The following is an 18853-nucleotide window of genomic DNA, read 5'->3' as shown; positions in this document are numbered from 1 at the left end:
TGAATTTCCTGCCTGCAAAAGGTGTAAACCTCAGGATTTTCACTTGCAGGTAGATATCCTAACATATACAACCACTTAGTGGATAATTATCCAGGAGTCCAAATTCATAGCAGGGGTCATTATCTCAGCAACAGCATCCTATTCATAGGGTAACATGGTTTCTGAGAACCTCAAAGAAACCTTATGATTTCTGAGAACACTCATTTGAATAGATATGCTCTAAAATTACATGGCAAACAGAGCAAAGAAGGGGTTGTCAAATGCTTCCAAAATGCATATGAGACCACAAAATCCCCAAGCAGCAGCAGGTGCTTTTACACATCAGCATTAAAAAAACAGAAAAAGAAAAAAAATCTGAATGAATACAGTCAGTGTAGCTGATGATAGAGAAATATAGCATTATGACTTTAAATTTGTGAAACTAGCACTCCTTCCCCACCCACGCATCCCTTTAAGTCAAAAAAACATTCTCTAAATTATATACTGGTGACACCGGGAACCGAAGCCACCCAATCATCTTTATGTTTCCCTGTCATGAGATAAAAGAATGCCTATAGGGCATATACAGCCACCTATTCAAGCTATCTATCAAAAAGTTTAATAAAGTAGAAAATTTTAAAAAAACTAAATGCCATTTTGTAATCAAGAAATTAGCATTTCTGCTTTTCTACCCACTTCTCAATGTGGAGTTTCATTTACTCTCTCTTTTCCTCTCTAGCACCTGTTTTGTTTCATTCCTCTTGCTAGCTGCTTAATTTCACCCATAAGGATGATTTTTCCCTTCTAAAAAAAAAGAAAAAGAAAAAAAGGAGAGTAATCATTTACTACTCATTACATTTCCTTAAACCTCATCATTCTTTTCCCTGTGTCAACCATTTTGTCACCAAAAGTACTTCCTCCTATACTCTTCCTTTGCAAGTAATAGTCCAAATGTGATGAACTTTTGGAAAACATTATCTTGCATGATGGCATGTATGAATCCATTACTTTATCTCTCCGGGTTATATTATCCCATCACATATGTGCTGGTTTTGGCTGGGATAATAGCTAGCAAGGGGCTATATTTTGGATTTGTGCTGAAAACAGTCCTGTTAACCCAGGGATGTTTTAGTTCCTGCTGCGCAGGGCTTACACAAAGCCGAGGCCTTTTCTGCCCCTCACCCCACCCACCAGCGAGGGGCTGGGGGGGCACAAGGGGTTGGGAGAGGACACGGCTGGGACAGCTGACCCCAACTGACCCAAGGGGTGTCCCACACCATCTGATGACGTGCTCAGCGTATAAAGCTGGGGGAAGAAGGAGGAAGGGGGAACGTTTGGAGTGATGGAGTTTGTCTTCCCCAGTAACCGTTACGCGTGATGGAGCCCTGCTTTCCTGGGGATGGCTGAACCCCTGCCTGCCCATGGGAAGGAGTGAATGAATTCCTTGTTTTGCTTTGCTTGTGTGCGTGGCTTTTGCTTTACCTGTTGAACTGCCTTTATCTCAACCCAGGCTTTTCCTCACTTTTACTCTTCTGATTCTCTCCCCCACTGGCAGGGAGTGAGGGAGCAGCGGTGTGGTGCTTAGTTGCCAGCTGGGGTTAAACCACCACCACAAGAAACACAGTGACTTTTGAACTTCAAAACTTTTTCAGCCCTACAGGAGCTGATGAGCAGGGGGTTTTTGCTTTGTCTTTCTTTGCACTGAATCAGAATAGATTTAACATCAGCTTGACCTGGAGACTGAATTGAATCATTAAGTAAGATTGAAGGCTTGTAGAAAATATGTGAAATAGTGTAGTGATATATAATGTAATGGACTCCTTCAAAAGCTCTTCTGTACAACTCCACAGATGCTGAGGAGATAATTTATTTCACTTCAGACTTTTGCTCTGTTTGTTCTTTATGAAAACTCCAGATAAATTCATACAAATTATAGGGAGAATTTTTTTTTAATAATTTTTTTTGTAGCATTGTCAATTATAGTTCAGCATACTTTAAAGACTCATTTTCTCTCTTTCAAAAATCTATTATTTCCAGGAATTATTCTTTACCACAATTAATATCTGTAGAAGTGTATCTTCAACATACATATGTAATTTTATACATTTCTGAAATAGAGCTTTAAAATATTACTAAGAAAAAGCAAAAAGTATGTTGCATTCTGTATAAGATACCAATTTACCTGTCTGACCTTTGGTTAAGTATTTCATTAGTCTATCGCTCCTAGCAGGAAGTGTTCTTTGGATATAGCATGTATGATTTAGTTCAGGACAAGAAATCCAAGTTAAAACAATTTTTACATCACTTAATGACTTGGCATAGTGGAGAATATTCCACAGATCACTTGATGGCAACACAGTTCTCTGATTATTCAGTGGTGGGAGTTTAGTTGTTATTCACAGAAGATTTTTTTATTGATTTCTTTATTTTTAATTTGTGGTGGCAGTTGTGGTAGGATGATGTACTTTTCACAACTTTCTAATCAATATGAGTTTTGGAGAAGGTGGATAAGGCGGGGATGCCTTATGCAACTTCTTTTCCCACCTAAGTCACTAACTCTGGTTTTGGATGGCTTCAATGACTTCTTGGAGTTGAGTGAGAGGAAACCACAACACATTTGCTGCTGTGTTTAGTCCTTCCTCAGTTTTGCTTTCGGGGAACATTTGGGATTCTTCAAGCAGTATTTTTTCTGTCTATACTGAGAACAGCAGCCAAGCAAAATATCTCTGCATATTTTAGAGTAAGCGTGAAACTGCATTAAATCTATTAACACTATTGCCATAGTTGTGGGTTTAATTTTTAAGCGTTTCCACCCAGCTTTTACTTTCCATCTTGCTTCTTTATTACACTTCATTACAACACCTTCGGTATTCCCTACTTTGGTTTCTGATGCCTTCTTCAAAAAGTCTTTATGGCACCTTCTTTGACACAAGTCTTTTGAAAGCTTTCCTGTCTGGGAAACAAATAGGAATTTCTCAGATCCTTTTCTGGGTGATACACTGATGAACAGCCAACCTACCTTCAGCAAACAAGTTGTGCTTAGGTTCTTCCAAGCAAGTACTGTCTTACCTGTTGCGGTACTTGTCACATACTGTGGGAAAGTTAACATTCTCTGGAATTAGGCTGAGCTTTGTAGTCTGAAATAAGTCATGTAGCATGAAGAAAGACTATAATATTAAATTGAAAATCTAAAGAAGAACATACCACTTTTTAGAAGGATATTAATTTATCCAGCTTTCAGCAGTTGCCCTAAACATCTGTATCTATCTTCCTATGAATATAGACAAGGAAGATGGTTTACTTAGCTTCATTACATTAGTCTACTGAAAGTTATTAACCCTTCCATAAAGAAGGGCTTCTGTCAGGCTCTGCTTGGTAACAGTTCACACAAGTCTTCTCAAACAAGGAGGGCTAGAAAATGCTTCTATAAATCACAAGCATCACCAACCTAAACTGCCAGTTCTTGGGAAAACTTGTACAAGGTTGTTTTCTGTTCAATGAAACTGAAACATAAGGGACTGGACTACTCATTCCTGATTGTGAGGACATATTTTAACTAAAGTCTCTTGGGTTCATTTACATTATTTTCACCTGTGATTGTCTTCACTTCTTCAAAGCCAATTGGGTTTTCTGGGAGGCAGGATGAGTTTTTCCCCTCGAATTGGCTTACAGGTAACTAAAATAACAGACAGTTCCTTTGGCTTGAAAAAGAAATCATTAGCTCTCCATGTCCTGATATGAGTCAGAATAAGCTGTGCAATTAATGCATTTTTTGAGCTACGGGAGTTAACCAGATGGACTATTAAAGTTCTTCCAGTTTGAGTCTTGTATCCTGTTTCCCATCTCCTCCTCTCAATGAAGAACAACTTGGCTCTTCACCTTAGCATATCTGAGTTTCCCCCTTCCATAAGGACTTCTTTTTTTCCCCACATCTCCTGATACGAAGATATAGGCAAATTCAGCAATACAAGAAAAATATCAGGGGAAAAAAAAATGTTTGTAACAACAAGTAAACTTAGTATAACAAAGCACGTCTATTGTACTTACCAGATGCTAAATAACTGAAAATACCTACAAACTATCCACCTTCCAAGTTATGTTTTTATGCACCCTATAGGAAATTGCTTAACTGAGGCTGGTATTTTTACAAAGCTTTCTGTCATTTTTAATGTCAGCCACTTCTTCAAATCCATTTGCATTTTCTAAACCAAACCAAAAGCTGAAGGTGTATTTGAGAGATCTTTTTCCAGCTGTTTGAAATTACTACTCTGAGCTGAAATCAATGTTCTATCAACAACCTGTTTTTTAAAAGTAATTTTAAAATATAATTTCAGCTGTTAACGTCAGGCTGCCCTTATATTCTTTCTCTATGCCCTCTTCTTTCCTTAAATCTGCCACCCATTCTATCTCAAAAACTGAAAATTAAACTGAGACATTACTGCTTAAACGCACTGCTAATTATATTGTTTAGATTTACAGTGATTACCTATTGCCTTCTCACAGACAAATAGGACTGGAGTTTGTTTCTTGTCAATGCTTGCCGTCTCTCTGAAAACCTGTATTTCCAGCCGTGAAATAACAAATAACCAATCTGCACCCCTTCTCTAACTCCTGAATTTCTGAGAACTTTCAGATATGAAAATTAACTATCTTAAGTGTGTCTGCAAGCTCTCATCTTATTGAGACTTTTTATTTTTTTAGTAAATAATTGTGGAAAGCTGTAATGTCAAATGTAAGTATGGAGGGGAGCGGAAGGGAGTAGACAAAGTGTGGAAAGAGATCAGCTGAGGAAGACTCTAATACTTAATAATCTTCCACCTTCACAGGTAAAATTCAAATCTTCAGTACCTACTTTAACATAAAACACCTCTGCCTAGCTTGAAAAAATATATTGATCTCATTTTTTCACACCCTTACCCTGTTTCTCATATTGGTTCAGAGTTGGTGGTCAAAGATATCTGCTGTGATTGCTGATGGAATTTCACTGCATCACCTGTAAGGACTCCAGCTACTCCATATTCTCCCACATACTGCCCTCACACCCATCTTTCCCAACGAACACAGGCTCTCTTGCATCCACAAGTGGAAAAATCAACCGCTTTTTCTGTATGTCCTGCATAAGTCGAGCTCTGTTAAGTTGAAGTAGTTGCCTATGTGCTGCCTACCCTTACAGCGCTAGTTGCAGAACTGAAATATGTATCAGTTGAGTATAAAGATGTTTTTTCTAAATACACTTTTTAAAAAAGGTACATGTGAGAGTATTTAGCTGTGAAAGCCGCTTCATTTTAACATGTGAAAATCAGAGTGAGATACTGTATCTAAAGCCAGACGATGATGTATCTGTACCTCTCTTTATAAAAAGAAGTCTTTTAGCACCCAGCTTGGAAATGTAACAAGATTTGTGATCCTTTAGCTTTAGAACAGCCCAATATTGTATTTTGCTGTATTTAAGTGTTCAACAGCTAACTGGCAAACTGACTACTTGATTGAGGAAAATACTTTCATGAGATGATCCTCCAATAATTAAAATCCTTAGCTAAGGGCCTTGTCCTGTGCCTGCATTTATAGAAGAAAGATGCCCACATATTATCTTTTAGCTGCATTTTAGGTACTTTTTTTAGCAAGTAAACCTGCCTACAAAGTAAGCAAGCTCCCTGTACATTTTCATCATCCCTCATTTTAGCTGTTGCTTAAGGCGTCTTTGAAGAATTAACAGAAACTGCTGTCAGTGAGAGGAACCAGTGGATTGCATCAATAAACTTCAATTTTACTTCCAGTGGTTGAAAAGAAGACCAAAACCTGTTTCTTTCAAACAAATGATTTTTTACTCAGCTAAGATGAGAACTCTGGTTGAGTCACCACTGTGAGTCTTGTGATATCCAAAAAGGAGTTAATCAGCTTTCAGTAGCACTAGAAGCATCATGTTGCAGCCCTGATACTATCAGCAAGTGACAGTATGGCCTGATGATGTAATCCTTCTAACTTTGTCTTACACGATTACATCAGAGCACCCTGCCTACACAGGTACAGGTGTAGGCCAACTGCATTTCCAACTCTGTCATCAGTTGTTGGTACGTAAACATCCTCCAACCCCCGTAGCTCTAGTGCAACATTAATTTTGCAACATTAATTATGGCTGATAAATATACTTGGAGGAAACATATTTTACTGCAATCGTTATTAGCACATGTTAACTTTTATCTAGAATCAGTGCATATTTTCATATTTATAAAGATCAAGATACAATATTTGATCATATTTTTAATTGTGTTTTGGAGAAAAATGTATAATTTTTCTTTACCATTTTACTTATTTTGCATCTTATTTCAGACACAAAATTAAATTTAAAATGAATTCTCAAGAAACTGGCTTAAAAATACCAAGCATGCAAAAAAATCTTTTATGGAGAAGAAGAAATTCAGAACTGTGACTTGAGCAGGACTTGGGGGGAAAGAGCTGTTATTCTGATAACTACAGAACATCCATAAGGTTCTAAAGAAGATAATTACAACAATTCCCACTTTTTCTTCACACCACTTCAAAAACCTGCAAATAAAAATGAGGATAAGTATCTCCTTTTCGGAACCTGGAACTCAAATAGACCAGAAGAGGCACCAGTACTATGTCATTTACAACATTACTTGTACAGGAGCTACACTCTTGTTTTTTAAATGGAAGAAGCCCACAGGCAGATATTACAAAGAATTCTGAAACCAGAAGTACAATTAGGCCTAGGGCCAACAGCCTGAAGCATGACTCAGTCAACGGACATAAGATCATAGATCAATATCTCTGATAAAAAGAACAAAAGCAGAAGTAAGCAGGCTGCATACAGGCAAAGAAGTAATGAGTAACAATATTTTCCTAGCCTAAGTTTGAAGAGAAAAATAAATTGAGGAGTATGATACATCAGTCATACGTTGATGTTATTGCTATATTCTTCTGGGGGAAAAATCCTTTAAAAATCAAGCTAGAACTGTGCTTTTTAATGCCTCTCTATTAACTGTGAACCTCAGTGATTTAATGTCATCTTCAGACCCTAACACTACATACCCATATATATAACTTTACCCATGTGAATAGTCTCAAAGATTTCAACAGGATAGTACATACACAGAATGCACAGCCAATATTTTATCTGAAAGGAATAAGTACACTGTAACATGAATGAATAATGCTTAAGGAAAGGTTGGTTTTGAGGCAACCTTATTTTAAAAAAAAAGTTATTGGGTCATTTCTAAGACAAGCATGTTCAAATGCGAACAGGCACAATCTGTTGGGGTCATTTCTTTTTGCCTCCGTGGCCTCAGCCGCCAGCTCTGAGGGAAGGGAAGCTGCTGAGCCTCCCCTTCCCAGGACACAGCTATTGCATATAAAGGATCATCTGCCGTAAAGACAGCATGCTTCACCCAGTGCAAGTCCTCTCCCAGGCTAAGAGACCGCAGCAGCAGTAGGCATTACAAAGCCAAGTGAATTTTTGAAAGAGGCAAGTTTCTTTTTCACTCTATGGAAACATGACAGTATTCCACTTTAAATAAGCGTTGTGGTTTCAAATCTCTTTGTTTTTGAACTTGCCTTAAGCTGCTATTAGAGTATTATTTCCTTTTTTGACAATTCGCTGGCATCCTGCTAGCACGGGTGAAGTCATAACTAAATTCCCTTCTCAGGACTCACTCTAAACGCGATGGGAAAGTAAACACCTTTGCACAATATTTTTTTGCTTGTGTGTTTCTCTAGTTGCTTTTGCAACACAAGCAGCTTTGCTCAGCAGCAAATCCTATTCAAGCAGTTATTGTGATTGCCTGCACTAACATGAGACACTCATTTAAGAAGATTACAAAATAATGATGAAATTGCAGCATTACAGCATTGTAAATCTCATCGCTGAGGACAGAGAAGAGCTCTCAGAAAGTAACAGATTGCTATTTCGAGTTTCTCTGTTTCCATTATCTGACTTCTCTGAACACAAAGAAACTAAAAAATTTGATATTTTAAACTTAATTGAATGCTTCAGAGGTAGCTGTGTAGCAGCATAGTACACTTACATTGTACTTTAGAAGTTTAGTTCCACCCCAGAGTCAACAAATGAATAGGAGGTGATTAAAATGCTCCTTATTGTACCAGTATCTTGTTTCATAAACATGTTGCCCCTTTAAATTAGCTTGTGAAAGTCAGGACACATCAGCTTGTGCATTGGCATTTTTGTACTATATCAGGTATTTGGGTTGGAAGTGCTTAAAATTATGAAGTGTCAATTTGTTGAAAGCCCCAGTAAGATAGCCAGTACTTTCAAAGTATATATTGTTAGCAGATATTCAGCAAAAAAAAGTCACAAACTTAGATTAATTACTACAGCCAGATTGGGAAGGCACCAAACCCATGGGATTTAGATGTTGGACTGCTCTTAATGCTCAGCTGAGAGGCTGAGGTTCAGGCAAACTGAAGGTGACTGAAATTCGTAAAGCATCAGCCCCATCGTGAAAGCAAACCTTCTGATCTTGCTGCAGGACACCTCGCTCCCCACAGATACTCTCCGCAAAATATTTCCCTTTTCAACCCCCTAGTTCCACACCCTTGAGGGGTTTGTGCCTTTCTATGCTGCACTGTGGGCACATGCTCTGCTATGAAAACGTGTGTCGTGGTTCAGCCCCTGTCGGCAACTAAACACCACGCAGCCGCTCGCTCACTCCCCCCACCCCTGTGGGACGGGGGGGAATTGGAAGAGCAAACGCAGAATAAAAAAAAACTTGTGGGTTGAGCTAAGAACAGTTTAATAATTAAAATAATAATAATCATTATAACAACAACAACAACTATAACAAAATAAAAAGGAAAAAGGGAAAAACACAGAAACACAAATGATACAACCGCTCACCACCCGCCAACCAATGCTGCCGGTCCCCGAGCCACAATTACTGCCTCCCTCCCCCGGCCAGCCCCTCCCAGGTAGCATACTGGGCATGACGTTACATGACATGGAATATCCCTTTGGTCAGTTTGAATCCGCTCTCTCAGCTGTGCCCCCTCCCCTCCCGGCTTCTTGTGCACCTGGCAGAGCACGGGAAGCTGGAAAAGCCCTTGACTAGTACAAGCACTGCCCAGCAACAACCAAAGCATCAGTGTGTTATCAATGCTATTTTCATACTAAGTCCAAAGCACAGCACTATGCCAGCTGCAGTGAAAAAAATTAACTCCATCCCAGCTAAAACCATGACAACGTGTAAGCTGGCTTCCTGTAGCATGGTGTAGTAAATGATTAAAAAAGAATAGCTGTTCTCAGCTTGGATGTACTGGCACTATTCACATTTGTAGCATCCTGACAGTGCCGTGAGTTACTGAGAGTATTCAGCACTCTCACTTGCCCCAGACACCTTTTCTGAAGCACCGAGCAATTTATGCCCATATTCACAAGTGGTTCATCCATCCAGGCTCTCACTCAAAGTATTCTAAAACACATTACCATATGTATAAGGCTTTATGTACAGATATTATATACACATTCATACATAGATATGTTTTAATTTAACATGCTTTCTGAAAAGGACAAATCTGAGCTTGTGAAATCCTTCTCCTACTGCAGTTAATAGTAAATAATCTCAGAAGTAAACCAAGATTAGGACAAAATGAGAAAGATTTGGGGACTTTTTTCACAATTAAACCTAGGTGAGGAGATTTTTTGGGGTGGCATTTCTGTTGAAGCTAGTAGAAACAAATGGTACTTGATGACAGAAAGCTATAATCTACTACCTTTGCCTCAGCACTGGCCCTCACAGCAAGAAATGTATTCCAAGGATAGGAATCTGCTAGAAAAACTGTATCTTACATGCAGACAGGAAAAAATCTTAAAAAAAAATGTAGTTATCCTTTCTCATTTATCAGGAATGCTCTAGCCATGAATAGAGCTATCCGAGTTATCTGTTTAGGTAAATCATCTTGAAAGGATTTTTATATTATACAATTAGCTTAGAGCTGGGTGGCGTGTCTCTTGTGGGTAAGGCAGCCGGCAGGAGCACATCGTCTCTCCACTCCCGGTAGGTTGCAGACCTCTGCTACTCCAAGACCCTCCACTCTGGGCCTGCAAAATATAAAAATATTAACAAACTACTGATGCAATTTGTTATACATTTCAGGAAGGTGGTGGCAGAGTGTGAATTTCCACAGCCCTCACAGCAGCTCTCGTGGACAGTGCTCGCTCATTTAGAATTTTATCTTACTTCCATCCAGAAAGGAGAGAGAGTTTTTTAATGTAATGAGACACTCGCAATGATTAACTGGTAAGGAAACCACCCTAAGCACTTATTTTTATTGTAAGGCACAAACACTTAAAATTCTTGGTCTGGTGTTTCTATTCTAATCAGTCTAGTTTTCAAGTAATTTGGGAAAACACATCTTTAAAGCTTAAAAGTATGCCTTTAAAAACAGCTGAACTTCTTTGGAAAAAACTTAGTGATTTACAGTACAGCATTCCTGCAGTTACAAGGAGCATTTCACCCTAAATGTAAATGGTTTACATTTGAAAAACAAAGTTAAGCAAAACATTATTCTGCTTTCGGATTTCCAATGAGTTTTGGCAGACAGCATATGTTCCCCAAAAGCATACTTTGGGGACTTGGGCCTTGACAGAAGGGAAGCACTAAAAGGATGAGCAACCAAGTGGTATATTCTATCTCTGTTTTCAGTAATGCTGTCGTTTGTAGCATTTGCAACAACAACAACAAAAAAATGATTATTCACAAAGCAACAGCTGTCCTTCTCTTCAAACTACTCTTAAAACTCATCCCTGTCATGATGTTTACAGAAATTTTACAATGGTTAGGCGGATGATATTCTGCAATTGCCACTTATTCCAAAGATGAGAATAATTTCATCCCTAACTACTGCTTCTTCTATCTCTTTTTTTTGTATTTGCCTTTATGAATAGGGACTATATTTTACTATACATTCCAAACCTGTAGGTAATAACGATAGAGACACCAGATATTAAAAATATTAAAGAAAGAGGAAATAAAATCATGTTTATTTTTACACTAAAGTGCAAGTTCTCAGAGAAAACTGAGCAAATGACAGCTAATGGCTTCTGTATTTACACTAAGTAATAATTTACTCCAGTAAGTTAAGAAATTACATCTAATTGTGTTTTTTTTTTTTTAGGTAACTACATCATATTAAATAATCTGATGAGTGAAATCAGATTTAAGTGTCAAGTTGAAAGAAATCCACTGAACTGGTCTCTTTCCAGGTATCATAGGAATAATAACATTAAACCGCAGATAGGAACAAAAGCAAACAAACAAATTTTAAAAATATCCATACACATTTCCAGCATAACCCCAGCAATTATTTTTGGGATAGATCACAAGAGAATTTCAGGCAAATTAAGAACTCTCTAGGTGTATTGCTGAGATTCAACAATATCAAAGCAGCTAGTTTTCATCAGCTGCCTTAAAACCCCCTAGCTATGGTTGTTTCGACCACAAGTCATATAAAAAACACACTTGATTTCAAGACTAGTATGTTTACAGCTCCAGGGGTAGAGGCAGCAAGATTCATCTATCACCTTGTCTCCACCTAGTACAGGTCTATCTGATAGGTATTCTCAAAATATCTTATCACACTGGATTTCTTAACACACAAACTGTGAGGAAATGTGGAGGTGAAAAAAGCTGTCCTAAGAAGCCTGTGCTTCAGGAACCCTTTTGAATAGTGGAGAATCACGTTCAAAATTTTGCTGAAACTTGAAGTGCTTCTCTCTGGGACAGGAATTTCTAACTCCCAAGACAACAGTCCAATCCTCAGGCTGTGAGCATGCTCTGACAAACCCAGATTTCTCCAATTCTGAGCGGTTGGGGACAGGGAAGAAGGGAAAAGAAATGGAAATACATCCTCCATCCATCTAAAAACAACCCAATGATCAGATTTTTTTTATTCATATCAGTGAAGTGTTAGAGAGCTGTACAGAATATTCTAAAGATAAAAATCTCCTCTGAATATGTATATAAAAGCTTGAATGATTTTTTTTTTTTTTTTGAGTACTTCCAGAACTTCAATGGTAACCCATGAAGTGCTGGGCTGAAATTGTTCAAACGGTAGCTAATATTCAAATAATCCATCAAAACCATATTTGCAACAGACTGGCATCATGAAAAGAATTTTGGATAAAGGGGAACAGATGAAGAGAAATAGCAAAGAGAACTCAGAGAAGCTGTCAAAGTCCCCCAGGACAGTTTTAGACAGAATTAGGACACCATTTGCAGAGAAAGTTGTTGTTATGGACACTGAAGACTCAGCCCCAGCTCCACACGAAGGAAGCAGTCAGAGAGGAACCCGGCTGTTCCGCTCCTATCGGAATTAAATTTGCATTTAATCTTCCCATAACCTGTTTGTTCCAAATTTTAAAGTAGAGATCCAGCGTCATACCAGACTTTAATCTTGGATCCATGTCCAGGTGAGAAAAAAAAAACATGGGGAGGACTCTCCCTAGCAAATATGAACAAAATTGGGAAATGGAGGTACATACAGGGCACTAATCTATGCTTCCGAGACACAGGAGTTAACGAATGACACTCTAAGTTAAATACTGACAGATAGCATTGGGTGGGTGCCAGGACAGGTAGGAAGACACCATCTGGGAGGCATAAGTGAAACTCTGGCAAAGTACAAGCCCTCTGCAAAGAGATGCTGGCAAGTGGCAGCTTCACAGCCTCAGCATGGTGTTTCAGAGCTTGTCTCGGCATTCCTGCTACTGAATCCCACCTACAAATCGTAGCACTGACTTATACCTGATTTTCCCTTGTCTTTGGTGAGTGCTGTAGACACTTTCTCTTCCTTTTCTCTCCTCTGCAGTCTTCATGGCCCAAATCTTGGCATAATTAACCTTTGATTAGAGATTAAAAGTAGCTTTAGAAGACGTAATTGAGGCAGATGGTTTCCAGAATACCACTATCTGTGGTGTTGGGATATTCTTAGTGGAAGCAAAACACTCTTAAATGCCCTACCAAACAAGACTGAAGCTTTTATTAATTCCAGTGGGACATTAGACCACGGACGCAGATAATTCTTTTTGTGATGAAAAGGGGGATAATCTGGCACGAAGTCCAAGGGGTGCTTTGTTGTTAGGAACCTCCAGCACAGCTGGGTGCAGTACCCTGAGAAGTTGGACCCTGACTCCTCACTCCAGCGTTTCCTAACGGTTAGCTTCAGACAGCTTCCCACCCCAGACTGTTAGCACCTCTGTATCACACTCTTGGGGACCTTCCAGTGCACAGTGTGGGGTTTATCAGCAACGTGGATATGCAAATTTCAATAGAAAATGCAGTGTCCAAGAATTAGGGTACACAGTGGTTTTCATAGCTTGAGCCATCGCCTGTACTCAGTCACCGGTTTATTCTGTAGTTACACAACAAATATTTTGAACCATCTGTAGAGTATGTATTATTGGCTAAACAGTCAATTTATCATATTACTATATTTCAAGATTGTGGAGTCAATATACTCTGGCTTTCTGACAGAGTTGGAGTAGGAGGAAGAGAGTAAATATTCCCCTTAGTAAGCACTAAGAGATATCATTATAAATACACACGGAAATACAGAATGCTAGAAACTAGCAACCAATTAAAGGTCTTATATCTCTCTGTTTCTTATCTCTATCTCAATTCTTATCTTATGAAACCTTTGATTAGAAAAGAAAAGACCATTCTAAAGGCAGTAAGTGGAGTTCAAGGTAGATAGCTGATTATAAACTCTCCAAAGGCACCTGGGGCTCTCAGAAGTAAGGATATAATTTAGAAGTTGATAATCTACCTCTGAGTCCTTCAACTACAAAACTCTCCACATTGCTTTAGATGATCTAGAGATACTGGCAGCAAGACAGTCACCTCAGTTCAGACCTCCACAAAATTGCCTTCTTCCTTCCAGAGAAGAGAGTCTTCCAACAGCAACATACCGCGCAGTATGGAGCTGTACACAGACACTTGGCGTTTCAGTAGTAGCCAACACATTAGGCCAGTCAGCCTAGCGTACTCAAATGAATTTGATAAAATAAAGTGATGGTGCAAATCCTACTTTCACCAAAAGAATGAAGTTGAGTAATTTAGGCCAGTGCTTACTATATTAATTTTTAACAGAGGCTCGCTAGCTAAGGGCCAGGTAGATACCTACAGCAACCACAGGCACAAAACTTATCTGTACCAAAATGCTTCACTGCTTTAAATCTGGCTTTAAAATTACAGTACAATAAAACAAGGCACAGTGATGTGTCAAACTGCAACAACAGTCTCCCTAAAACCAGAGCTGGCAACACACTCTACATTACTGGCTTGCAAACACACCTCTTCTTCAGATGTTTTAATGTACCATTCAACAAGTTATTGCAGGCCGCTCTGAACTGGTGTGTAGTTCAGGCAGCAGCTGTTAAGAAGCCACATAGGTCTACATGTAAATCACACATCTGCAGACTTCCTGGGAGAAATTAACACAGGTCAGACCAAGATACTCCTTGTTTTAAAGGCAGGAAAGGAAATGTAAAGCTAGGAACTACACTTTCTTAAAGTAATGGTGTAGACTTAGCACATTTTCTTCAACTGAGTAGCTAAAGTTCACAGACCAGCTTCAGTTAAAGCAGCTGACTGGAAATAGTGGTGGTTTAGTTCAGTCTTTTTTCAACATGCAGCCTCAGGGTGGGGTAAAAATGCTTTATTCAAAACTACATTTTAATTAAAACAAGACAAGGGGGAAGAGAGTTTTATGTATAAGTAAAGATGTTAAAGACAGCAACACACCCGCCTGATCCACTGAGATTGTGCTGTTTGAATTCAAGAGGTAGATTTGGGTAAAAGTGCAAAGGTTTAAAAAACTCTTTTAAACTCATGCAAATTTAGTCACCTCAAAGAACAAATTTTACCTGTTATTTGAAGACTTCTGGCTTTCTGGATGAAAATCTGAACTTGGCCACTCTGAAAAAAAGAAGCGTGTTATGGAACTGAGACAAAAATCTTAATGCTAAGCTCAGGCATTTAAGTGCTTAAAAGCTGAAATGCTACTCAAAGCTAGTAATGAAATCCTATCAACCTTTGACTATCTGTTAGTTCACAGCAATAAAAAAATTACAGATGCAAGTTTCCTAGAATGAGCAGATTAAGTATGAAGCAAACTAATGAATCAGAATGCTCTTGAAAGAGAAGGATGTGTGTTTCAGAGAATTTGTGTATGCAAAAACCTCTAAACTGGCATTTATAAACTTCAAATGCATTTTTATGAAACTAAAATTTTCATGCAGAGATCTAAAATCTCTACTGTCCTGTTGCCTCTCTCCCTGTAATACTGGCTATATCTTCTCAGCACAACACCTAGACCTTGCTTTAGTTCAGCTTTAATGAGCATTAAAATAAACTGAATCTTCTGTGTAGAGTCAAAATACAGCATTTCAGACCGAAACAGGAACTCACTGAAACTGCTGAACTCAGCTGCATCCATCCACCTTTAATTAAGGTTGCTGGAAGTGTAGGTATTCCCAAACTGCCTGAAACATGACCTGCTGAGGAAGCCAAGTAACCAGCAGCAGAGATTCTAATTGGAAATTATTTTGTTAATTAGTAAGATAGGAGAGAAGATAAACATGCAGAGAGATGACTTAGACAGAGAAAAGCGGTACCCAGGCAAACTCCGGTGGGACAGTGCTACAGGGGATCTCTTGGGAGAGGCAGGGGTGATAAAAGCCAGAGCTGTGACCAAGCACCTCCTTTCCTCCTCTGTTCAGGGAGACACCACTGTACATTTCTGAGAATGAACAGGAGAGGACCAAAGGTTAACCTGGTGTCATAACACAATCTACAGTACCTTGACCACTGTCCATCTCTGCGGGTCAGGGAACTAACAAGGAAGAGTGTGTCAAAAGCCTGGGCACTTTCAGTTATTCATATCCCCTTCTCCCAAGTATATAAATGTACTGAAAAAAATGCAAATTTTTAGTCATTTTCACACTGCATGCACATACATATATAAAAATACACACAGACACACACACGACATCGTTTTGTAAGCCATATAAAAAGGATAAGCTGTTCTTAGCGCTGCTCCAGAGCCTTCTGGAATTACACTGATCCTACACGCTTGCACTCTGAGAGGATGCCATCACAATGGAGACCAGTCAACCCACAGCACCCCACCAGCCAAGCAGGGGACAAGCAGGAAGCAATGCCGGGACCTCACTCCAAAGTGCCTGTAAATAAAATACAGGATGCAAAGAACTAATGGAAAACTAAAGCCTCCAGATACTGGGAAAAAAAAAAAAATTAAACAGGTGTCCAGTTCCAAAACTTCTACTTTTAATCTACAAAATGGAAACTTTTGATGGACATCAGGTTGCGTGTCCCTGGAATGAAATATGGATCTATAACTTTTATGAAAGCAAAGTATTTCAAAGAGGGCATGAAGGAGAAAAGACATTTTAAATACAATACCTCTCTCAGGAGGAATCTCTCTCAGTGTCAGTTCATGACACTGCAGACTTTGATGTTGCTTTGACAAATATTTTCTCTAAGGTGAACTATAAGTTGCTTTAGTTTTACCATATTTTTTCACTTTTAGTTTATGTAGGAATTGCACTGAAACGACAACCTCTACTCCCCCCAATAATTCAGAGATTAGAGAATAAAGATCATTTATTTTTCTTAAACTGCTACCACTTCTTATTAAGGTTATCCAGGCCATTAGCTCATGACAAAATATCTTCTTCAACATAATTTTAATTTTGACCTGCAAGAAGGAGCAGAAGTAAATAAGATACACTTGAAAGAGCAGTGTAAGTTGTATTTCTTATTTTTTTTTTTTTAAAAATAAATAAAACAAAACCCCCAGTTATTTGTCATTCTGACAAACTAATAAAGATGCCCTGATATTTTCTCTTTATTCCTCCCATTTTGGAGCGGCCTGCAGTTTTCAGGTGGTTGTTCTAGAATTTTGTCTCAAGTTCTTGGCTTAAATTTTTTTGCAAAAGGCAAGCTATCTCTTCATTCCACATTGCTTTGCAGTCTCAAAATAGTCATCTAACATGAAAACACAGTCAGAGCTGTTACAAGCAGAGCTGCCAAGATAACAGCAAGAAAATCCATCCTCTACTTTTACCTTGGTGCTAAGATATATATATAGTATACCATTTTAAAATATTTTTATTTAAACTGGATATTTAAATTCTAGATTGGGAAAAGGATAAAACAGGTGATAGAAGCTGTGCCACCTGAAAAGCCTCATGGCCCACAGCCACAGTTCAGGGTTTTTTTTTCTCCTTTAGTGCATTAGGTTAGGAGGAGAAATTATTTCCCTGTTCAGCCAACTCAATCACTCAATTTTCACTTCATGCACAATTCTTATGGTCTACCATCTCTATCTCCTCCAATTTTCTCCTTCCATTTAACTGCTGTCATTCCTTGAAGTATAATGTAATGGCAACTTACACAGTGGTATCAGAGAATGCTTTATTTCTTTGTTCTTGCTCTGTTTAACAAGGAATACTTGTCTTTTTCTGTGCATGCGTTGGGCCTTTTCTGTAAAAGGACTGCAACTCTTCAAGCCTCCATTTGAGCTGTGAGATTTTCTCCAAAGGTCCCCTAAAAACCTATATGTGTAATTGTACCTTCCACTATTTGAATGCTTTCTAAGACCTGAAAGTATGTGCTTTCTATCTTAATGGAAAACTTAAATCTTTTTTTTCCCTAATGATGTAAGACTGGCTTCTGGTCCCTTCATTTCAAGAATTTATAGTCATGAAGTTTTACCTACAGGAAAAGTTGTCAGCGGTCAGGGATGAAATTTACTCATTTATACCTCAGACAGCAGTTGATATGTAGAAATGAAAGATCCCCCAGTTCTGTACTCAAACTGCTTTTAGCATTGTTAAGAGGATGGGCGTAGAGCAGAAACAAGACTGTGTAGTTCCAATAAAAAAAAAAATGAAAAAACCTTTAAGCAATTTCTCTGAACCAGCCTATTAGATATACTCTGAGTTACCTTAACCTGGTGTAAGTGGAGATTAGTATCTCTAAGTTCACAAAGAAAGGTAAAAGAATGCAAGCACAGCTAAGGAGGTCAAAAAGTAAAAGCAAACTACACTGTTTCCAGCACCATTAAAGGAAGTATTTGATTCAGAATAGCAAAAAGATTTTTGTAGATTTTTGTAGAGTAATTTTGTAGATTAATTTCTTTGCCAAACCTCTGTTTGGCACAGGGCTACAGGAAAGCATTTTCAGCTCCAGCCTTTTTTCTCAGACTTGCAATTTGTGTATGCAGTTTGAGGGCCAAGAATTAAAGAAACTAAGAATATAATGATGCTAACAAAAATACCTTAAGCAAACCCTACCTCTGTCTTCCCCAATGCAGCACCAGTCTTCACAAAAGGATGTCAAAAAACTGTTGAAATAAAGGCCACCAAATCAGTGACAGGTTCTCCAAGTGTTATTCTTTCTGTACTGCTTGTCAAAGACCACTGCACAGCTCTGTATCCCATATGCAAACAGGAAACTTGACTGCACAGATACCACTGATATCAAACCAATTGGTATTAATGAGACAATAACTGATGATAATCTGTGTTGTGATGTTGAAATAATAAGAACCAATTAGACAGCCATATAATTAGGGATGCTGAGGACAAAACTGGTATCCTAGGCCATTTGCAGAACAGTTATCACAGTAATATGGCTTAAAATAAATTATCAAATTCTGCTTTTAGTCTTTTTTCTGTTATAGAAGATGGATGAAGCTTGACACAGTTACAAATAATACATCTTCTTAAACATGATTAAATGCTTAAGAATAAACAAGTAAAACTAGCTTGTTTGATGAAATGACACATTTTGATGCAATTATGAGCAAATTATCA

The 18853-nt window shown here is 38.4% G+C and overlaps 1 long non-coding RNA gene across 1 annotated transcript; it reads right to left on the bottom strand.

Moving 5' to 3' along the window:
* Nucleotides 1-8466: 8466 nt before the first annotated feature.
* On the bottom strand, nt 8467-18387 carry LOC135313296 (uncharacterized). Its single transcript, XR_010372914.1, has 5 exons — nt 18332-18387; nt 15629-15922; nt 14879-14930; nt 12759-12853; nt 8467-10054 (listed from the first exon to the last, which is right to left on the bottom strand). It is a non-coding gene; the product is annotated as an uncharacterized LOC135313296 (long non-coding RNA).
* Nucleotides 18388-18853: the final 466 nt, after the last annotated feature.

Source organism: Phalacrocorax carbo, chromosome 4 (genome assembly GCF_963921805.1).
Source record: "Phalacrocorax carbo chromosome 4, bPhaCar2.1, whole genome shotgun sequence".
NCBI classification, from domain to species: domain Eukaryota; kingdom Metazoa; phylum Chordata; class Aves; order Suliformes; family Phalacrocoracidae; genus Phalacrocorax; species Phalacrocorax carbo.
Note: the sequence above shows the minus strand (reverse complement) of the source record. Positions and strands in the feature narration are given on the sequence as shown.